This window comes from Borostomias antarcticus, assembly GCF_949987555.1.
Source record: "Borostomias antarcticus genome assembly, chromosome: 11".
NCBI classification, from domain to species: Eukaryota; Metazoa; Chordata; class Actinopteri; order Stomiiformes; family Stomiidae; genus Borostomias; species Borostomias antarcticus.
This window is the reverse complement of record NC_140244.1, coordinates 24512497-24520936: the sequence shown is the minus strand read 5'-3', so window position 1 is coordinate 24520936 and position 8440 is coordinate 24512497. Positions and strand designations below refer to the sequence as shown.

The window sequence follows — 8440 nt, the reverse complement described above, 5'->3', positions numbered from 1 at the left end:
TATAATATTAATTAATCATAATCATCATATGGTATAAATCGTTTTAGACAGCCACAACACCAAAATGTTGCAACAGATACATCATTTGCAAAAAATATGAAACAAATCAGATGTCTTCCATTCTGATGACTATCAAACATCTGGGCAGCTTGTCAGCAGCTGTCCCTGTTCAAATCCGAACGGGGTGCTGCGCTAACCTCTACTCTACTTAAACGACCAACCTGCTACCCTTCTACCCTGCAGAAGACATTAGTATAAAACAAGGGGCCGCGTCCCAAGATCAACAAACAGTAGCGCGGGGGCCGTAGCAGCCGGGGGCCCGTCGGAGCCCCCGAGGCTTCATCAGCGCCACTGGAGCAGCGACCTGCATCTCCGCACTGTGTCAACAACAACCACAGATATGCTGCTGCCTGCTCTGCCCGGGAAGGAGATACCCATCATCTCTCCCCAGCCCCGGCTATAAATACCACCCCGGGATTACCACAGGTGTGTGTGTGTGTGTGTGTGTGTGTGTGTGTGTGTGTGTGTGTGTGTGTGTGTGAGTGTGTGTGAGCCAACGACCAAAGAGATAGGGGTTGAGTGGGTGGGTGTGATGTTTGTATAACCCTTGTCGCTGCGGCCGGGCCGGCACAGAGCTGAGTGAAGCGTGGCGCTGAGCAGCAGCCCGGGGGCAGAACTAAAGCCCGCGGGCCTCGGCTCGGACGCAGATCCTTTGTCCTGCCAGGACTTGACCTTTGCAGAACAAACACGGTCCCGGGCTCGGGGTGTACTGTACTGGAGCTGTGGGATTGTTCCCAGGAAAGAGGCCCAGGCAGCCACGCCAGACCAGAGGAAACACGGTGACTCTGACGTGTGTGTGTGTGTGTGTGTGTGTGTGTGTGTGTGTGTGTGTGTGTGTGTGTGTGTGTGTGTGTGAAACTGAGAGGGAGCAGAGGAAGGACTCACTAGGGTGATAGCAGCAACAGCGGCTGTTCGTTCAGGAACCGCTGGAAAACCTCCGAAAACCCGACCCCTCTCCACTCCTCTGACCCATCACCTCTCCACTCCTCCACTCTCTACACCCCTCAAACCCCTCTACCTCAACCTCCCCAACCCTCTACCTCAACCTCCCCAACCCTCTACCTCAACCTCCCCAACCCTCAACCCCTCTGCCCCACCAGCCTCCAACCTCCCCAACCCTCAACCTCTCTACCCCACCAGCCTCCAACCTCCCCAACCCTCAACCTCTCTACCCCACCAGCCTCCAACCTCCCCAACCCTCAACCTCTCTACCAGCCTCCAACCTACCCAACCCTCAACCCCTCCATCGGTTCTGGATCTCTTTGTCCTGCATCCTAGCAACCACTGTGTACTCCACACATACACACATACCGTACATAATGTACATCTCCGTTCTTATCTGGAGAGGAAGGAGAGGAGGAGGCGAGGTAGCGCCACGTCTAGGCGCTGATCTTAGATTAGGCCCCTCCCCACTCCCCCCTTTCCTTACCTCCCCAACAGAAACATACAACAAACATCCAAACATACAGACTGCTTAACACCAGCTACCCTCATACCTCAGGCCCTGAGCGTGGGTCCTCTGTGGGGCTGGCCTGTGTGTAGCCCCCCCCCCTGGTCCCACCAGCCTCCGGAGAACATCCTGGTTACGTGAGCTCACATTCCGTTTCTCTGGCCAATCAGTATGGATGCTCTCTTTGGGCCAGGTCGGAACACGATCTGGCCCATCAGCGCTGGTTCTGAGGAATTTGAAATACAAACAGCTACGTTGGGCGGGTTTATGACAGCGAGAAGCGGTCGAAGTTAGTTGCCCGATAGACATTTTGAGATTTTTTTCAGATGGTTCATCCAGTCACCTGCCAAGTACTTTTGAAAGCGCCTGCCCTTTTCAAACCGTTTCCAACGGAGAGTTCCCAGATGGTTATGCGAAGCAAAGCATCTGGCGCGTCAGGTTTCTGGTCCCCAGCAGGCCTATAAAAACATGTCCTGTTGAGTTTCATCGGCAGAGCGGAATGGAGCAAACGGATCGTCTTTAAGAAAACTTTAACGCTGCACAAGATCACTAACGTTTCTAACTGTCTTTTTCGGAGTGAACGACGCTTGTCGAGACGCTGGTGATGTGCTCCAGTCCACTCTGCCTGTGAAACTGCTGGTCCTTAACTTACCCTCATCTCATCGAGAATGTTCTAGCGCGTGAACTTTCACAGATACCTGTATGACTTGTTGAGTTTTAGCTTTCTACTGTAGCTTTATCTCTAAGCCTACAGACTAGGTCAAGGGTCGGGAACTCATTGTTCACTACCGCGCAAATTTTTAATTGACAATACAATTTACAATTAGTAGCCCAATAAAAAAAACACTGATCATATCGGCCTTAATACATAGATACAGTACAGGCTACTGAAACCAACTGAATTCTGATTCTGAAGTCTAGGTTTAGTTTGGAATGCAGCCAAACATCAGCCTGTCCGACATGCATCATAGACAGCTGTCCGACACGCACCACCATGGACAGCTGGGGAACTAATTTATTTTATTGATGTATGATGTTTTTTGTTTGTGCTTTGCTTTGTAACCAGGGCACCGCTGAAAATGAGACCCTGGCCTCAATTGGCTCCCCTGGTAAAATAAAGGTAAAATAAATAAACAAATAGTTCATTTAGTTAGTCCGTAGGCCAAAAAAGGCCCACAACAGAGACAAGTGCAGACATTTCAGAGAAGAATGAAGACTCTCATAGCTAATGCAGCTGAGCTAGGCCAGGGCTAGGCTAGTAAAGGTCTGCGGGGCGCCCCGGTAGCTCACCGGGTAAGGCGCGCACCATATGAAGGCTAGTCCTTCGCGCGGCGGACCGGGTTCGATTCCCGGCTCGGGTCCTTTGCCGCATGTCCTCCCCTCTCTCTCTCCCGCATTTCCTGTCTCTCTACACTGTCCTATAACATTAAAAGCTGAAAAGCCCTAAAAAATATCTTTAAAAAATGTGAAAAAAAGAAGTACAGGTCTGCAAACAGTTGCTGCTCCGGTGTGATCCTATACCTTCGGCCTAAAATGTGGAGGCGTCAGTCATTCAGTAGCACCAGACAGACAGCAGCCCTATAACCTCCTATAACCTCCCACGCCATTAACAACATGATTTCTGTTTGTGTTGGCGGCGCGCTCTCCAACCACAGGATGAGGAGCAAAGAGACCAACATGTAGCACAGTGAGGGACCAAGTAAGGTAAACAGTCATTATAATACAGGCCTTCAATTACTGTAGCCAGCCTGCTTTATCACCTCTCCTGGCCCTGGCTGTGAAGTCCCAGTAATGGAGCCCAGATGCAGACCTACGGTAGCGGGGTGGGGGGTTCAGAGGAGAGGGCCCACTGGGGATGGGTGAGGGCCAGAGAGCGAGGGCAGCAACCGTGGCCGTTCATTCACAGAGACCGCCTGGGGAGCTGAGGAACCGCAGGGAACCTTCACCTCTGAACCCCTCTGACTCCTCCACCTCTCCACTCCTCCACCTCAAAACCCCTCTGACTCCTTCACCTCTAAACCCCTCTGACTCCTCCACCTCTAAACCCCTCTGACTCCTTCACCTCTAAACCCCTCAGACTCCTCCACCTCTAAACCCCTTTGACTCCTCCACCTCTCCACTCCTCCACCTCTAAACCCCTCTGACTCCTCCACCTCTCCACTCCTCCACCTCAAAACCCCTCTGACTCCTTCACCTCTAAACCCCTCTGACTCCTTCACCTCTAAACCCCTCTGACTCCTTCACCTCTAAACCCCTCTGACTCCTCCACCTCTAAACCCCTCTGACTCCTTCACCTCTAAACCCCTCTGACTCCTCACCTCTAAACCCCTCTGACTCCTCCACCTCTAAACCCCTCAGACTCCTCCACCTCTAAACCCCTCAGACTCCTCCACCTCTGAACCCCTCAGACTCCTCCACCTCTAAACCCCTCAGACTCCTCCACCTCTGAACCCCTCAGACTCCTCCACCTCTAAACCCCTCAGACTCCTCCACCTCTAAACCCCTCAGACTCCTCCACCTCTAAACCCCTCAGACTCCTCCACCTCTAAACCCCTCTGACTCCTCCACCTCTAAACTCCTCAGACTCCTCCACCTCTAAACTCCTCTGACTCCTCCACCTCTAAACTCCTCTGACTCCTCCACCTCTAAACCCCTCAGACTCCTTCACCTCTAAACTCCTCTGACTCCTTCACCTCTAAACCCCTCTGACTCCTTCACCTCTAAACCCCTCTGACTCCTCCACCTCTCCACTCCTCCACCTCTAAACCCCTCAGACTCCTCCACCTCTAAACCCCTCTGACTCCTCCACCTCTCCACTCCTCCACCTCTAAACCCCTCAGACTCCTTCACCTCTAAACCCCTCTGACTCCTCCACCTCTAAACTCCTCAGACTCCTCCACCTCTAAACCCCTCAGACTCCTCCACCTCAAAACCCCTCTGACTCCTCCACCTCTAAACTCCTCAGACTCATTCACCTCTAAACCCCTCTGACTCCTCCACCTCTAAACTCCTCAGACTCCTTCACCTCTAAACTCCTCTGACTCCTTCACCTCTAAACCCCTCAGACTCCTCCACCTCTTCACTCCTCCACCTCTAAACCCCTCTGACTCCTCCACCTCTAAACTCCTCAGACTCCTTCACCTCTAAACCCCTCTGACTCCTCCACCTCTAAACTCCTCAGACTCCTTCACCTCTAAACCCCTCTGACTCCTTCACCTCTAAACTCCTCTGACTCCTTCACCTCTAAACTCCTCAGACTCCTCCACCTCTAAACCCTTCTGACTCCTTTCACCCTTTCTACTCCCTCTCCGCCCCTCAGACCCTGAGAGAGACTGGACTGGACTGGACTGGACTAGACTAGACTAGACTGGACTGGACTAGACTAGACTAGACTAGACTGGACTGGACTGGACTAGACTAGACTAGACTAGACTAGACTGGACTGGACTGGACTGGACTGCACTGGACTGGACTCGACTGAACAGGAAAGGGCTATTGATGATGAGTATTCTCGTTTGTTTCGGCATTACCAGAAGATTGTGGAGAGAGTTGAGTTCCACATATTTTGTGTAAAGACAGCATCTAGTTCTCACTATGTGGCTCCTTGCTCTGATTGGTCTTGATCAGATCCCAAACAGCTGTTTTGTTTTTTGTCAACATTGCACTGCAAGGCAGGATTAGAACTTCAATCCTCCCGTGCTCATTCTAAATGGGAACCTCATGTGCATTCTTTGGAAAAACAAATGAGGGTTCAAATTAGACGTGCTAAAATTTATCGAATTGTTTTTTCCTCCTCGCTGTGTTTGATCTTATCCAGCAGCCATTAAGTTGGACGAGCATACGTGTCCCACCACACCGTGTCCCACACCTTGTCCCACACCCTGTCCACCCCATACTGAGTTCCCGCAGAGCCCTATTGCAGTGCGGAGCACTGAATGCGAATTCCTCTTTGCGCTCATGAACCCGTAGCCACAATGTGTCCCACCACACAGTGTCCCACCACACAGTGTCCCACGTCACACACTGTCCCATCACACACTGTCCCACCACACTGTGTCCCACTACACAGTGTCCCACGTCACACACTGCACCATCACACACTGTCCCCCCACACACTGTCCCCCTACACACTGTCCCCCCACACACTGTCCCACCACACACTGTCCCCCCCACACACTGTCCCCCCCACACACTGTCCCCCCCACACTGTCCCCCCACACACTGTCCCACCACACACTGTCCCACCACACACTGTCCCACCACACACTGTCCCCCCACACACTGTCCCACTACACTGTGTCCCACCAAACGGTGTCCCACCACACAGCTGTGAGTTGATGGGGAAACTAGTAAAACTGCCAGGCTGCTTCCTCCATATCCAAACTATGTGTAAACCTCACAGAGTAAACAGAGAGAAACAGGTATGACTCTGCTCATGGTAAACTGTCTGAGTGGAACATTCTGTGTTTAGCCACAATATACATGATTGATTTATCTTATTACACACAACAGAACCAATGGAAAATCCCATTAAGTGCCAACTCTGCATGCAAGGCCAACTAAACAAAGCGTACCTCAAAACAGTTGAAATATTTGAAATGCATCTTGGGGCCTGATGCTGAGGAGCTAGGCAGCGCTTGCTGATTGCCTACCCTCCTAGCCAGTCCCAGGGCGATGTAGCACTCTCCTGCGTCGATGATCTCCACCCCAAAGTAGTGTCAGTGGGTGGTAAGAGGCAGACGAGCCTGGGCCAAACCCACATCCATCATGCTCTTCCCTTTGCCCACATACTCCAGGAGCTGAGGAGTGACAGAGAGAGGGACAAAATACAATAAATAAAAATAGTGGACAAATTTCATTTAATTTCAAACCTTTATTTATGCTCGAGAGGCACTGAGGTTGCCCTCATTTACAGTGACGACGAGCAATACAATACAATGCAATCATTTAAAATACCACTGTGTTTAGTAGTTTTAGCATTTGCCTGTTTTCAACGTCCTCGTGGTCATTCAAACATGTGGATGAATGACAGGCCTACATCAGTCATCCAGTCCTCCCCCAGGATGAACTACAGCTCATGTAGCTAAAAACACCCACCTAACAAAACGTTACGGCATCATCATCACACACCACACCATTCACACACACACTGTCTCATCACACACCACACCCTTCACACACACCACACCCTTCACACACACACACACTGTCTCATCACACACCACACCATTCACACACACACTGTCTCATCACACACCACACCATTCACACACACACTGTCTCATCACACACCACACCATTCACACACACACTGCCTCATCACACACCACACCATTCACACACACACTGTCTCATCACACACCACACCATTCACACACACAGTCTCATCACACACCACACCATTCACACACACACTGTCTCATCACACACCACACCATTCACACACACACTGCCTCATCATACACACCATTCACACACACACTGCCTCATCATACACACCATTCACACACACACACTGCCTCATCATACACACCATTCACACACACACACACTGCCTCATCATACACACCATTCACACACACACACTGCCTCATCATACACACCATTCACACACACACACACTGCCTCATCATACACACCATTCACACACAGACTGCCTCATCACACACCACACCATTCACACACACACTGCCTCATCATACACACCATTCACACACACACTGCCTCATCACACACCACACCATTCACACACACACTGCCTCATCACACACCACACCATTCACACACACACACACACTGCCTCATCACACACACCATTCACACACACACTGCCTCATCATACACACCATTCACACACACACGCTGCCTCATCACAAACCACACCATTCACACACACACACACACACACACACACACACACACACTGCCTCATCACACACCACACCATTCACACACACACACACTGCCTCGCTTCTTCACACAGAACAGGTATGTTCAGTACAAGTTCAAGTTCACTTTATTTGTCCCCATAGGGCGGTTTTGATTACAGCACACGTAAATCATACTGTACATCATCACAATTAAACAACAGGAACAGATTATCATTTACCGTGACAGGTAACAAACTCAACCATTAACTAATAAATAAAAGGAAATATTTATGAGTTAATGGTTGAGTTTGTTACCTGTCACAGTAGATGGGCTGCTAGGCAACCACAGAACCTTTAGGGCTCCAGTGTTTCCATGTAGTGTGTGTGTGTGTGTGGGGGGGGGGGGGGGGTGCGTGTGTTAAGGGGAACAAACGCCTCCAGTCTGAAAGAGCAGGATGACAGACGAGGAGGGGGAGGACTGACTAATAGACCTGTGACAACACCTGACGGGCGTGGCGCTCTGTTCTCTCTGCCAGGCACGGGGACACACCCAGTCAGTCCACGCCACTTCAAAGGAAAAGGAAGGGTTTCTGGAAGATCATTTCCACTTTCCCTTAGATCATAAGAATGTTTCCTAGTGAACCACTTTAAGTTGTCGATAACTTGATGAGTATCACTTCACTGTCATCATAAGAATGTGTTGCCTGGTGCACCACTTTAAAGGAGTAGTAAAGGGAAAATGCATGTTTAGCCCTGTTTTAAGGTTACTTATGATCTTATACAATGGTTCAAATCAAAACGTTGACAAAACTAGCACTTTTGAGAAAGTCAGATAATTGCTCTACCACCGTTTTGGTCATACAATGGATGTGGGTGGGCATCTTGAAAAATCTTTCAAAAACATGTTAAACTCTCGATTTCAAAGACAAGAAACTCACCGAGGTGTTAGTTGCCGTTCAGACATATAATTCGCCATAAAGTAAGATTCTAGTTCATCTGGAAAGGCTTTTTTAAATATTTAGCATAGAACTATTTAGTCGCAGCACATACGTGTGTAAAC

The 8440-nt window shown here is 50.0% G+C and overlaps 1 pseudogene across 1 annotated transcript in view; it reads right to left on the bottom strand.

Moving 5' to 3' along the window:
• Window positions 1–8440, bottom strand: part of LOC311315523 (SPRY domain-containing protein 3-like) — a 51075-nt pseudogene that overhangs the window by 9493 nt on the left and 33142 nt on the right. Inside the window, exon 6 of the transcript in view lies at window positions 6163–6309. The product of the transcript in view is annotated as an SPRY domain-containing protein 3-like (transcript). The remainder of the gene's footprint in view (window positions 1–6162; window positions 6310–8440) is intronic.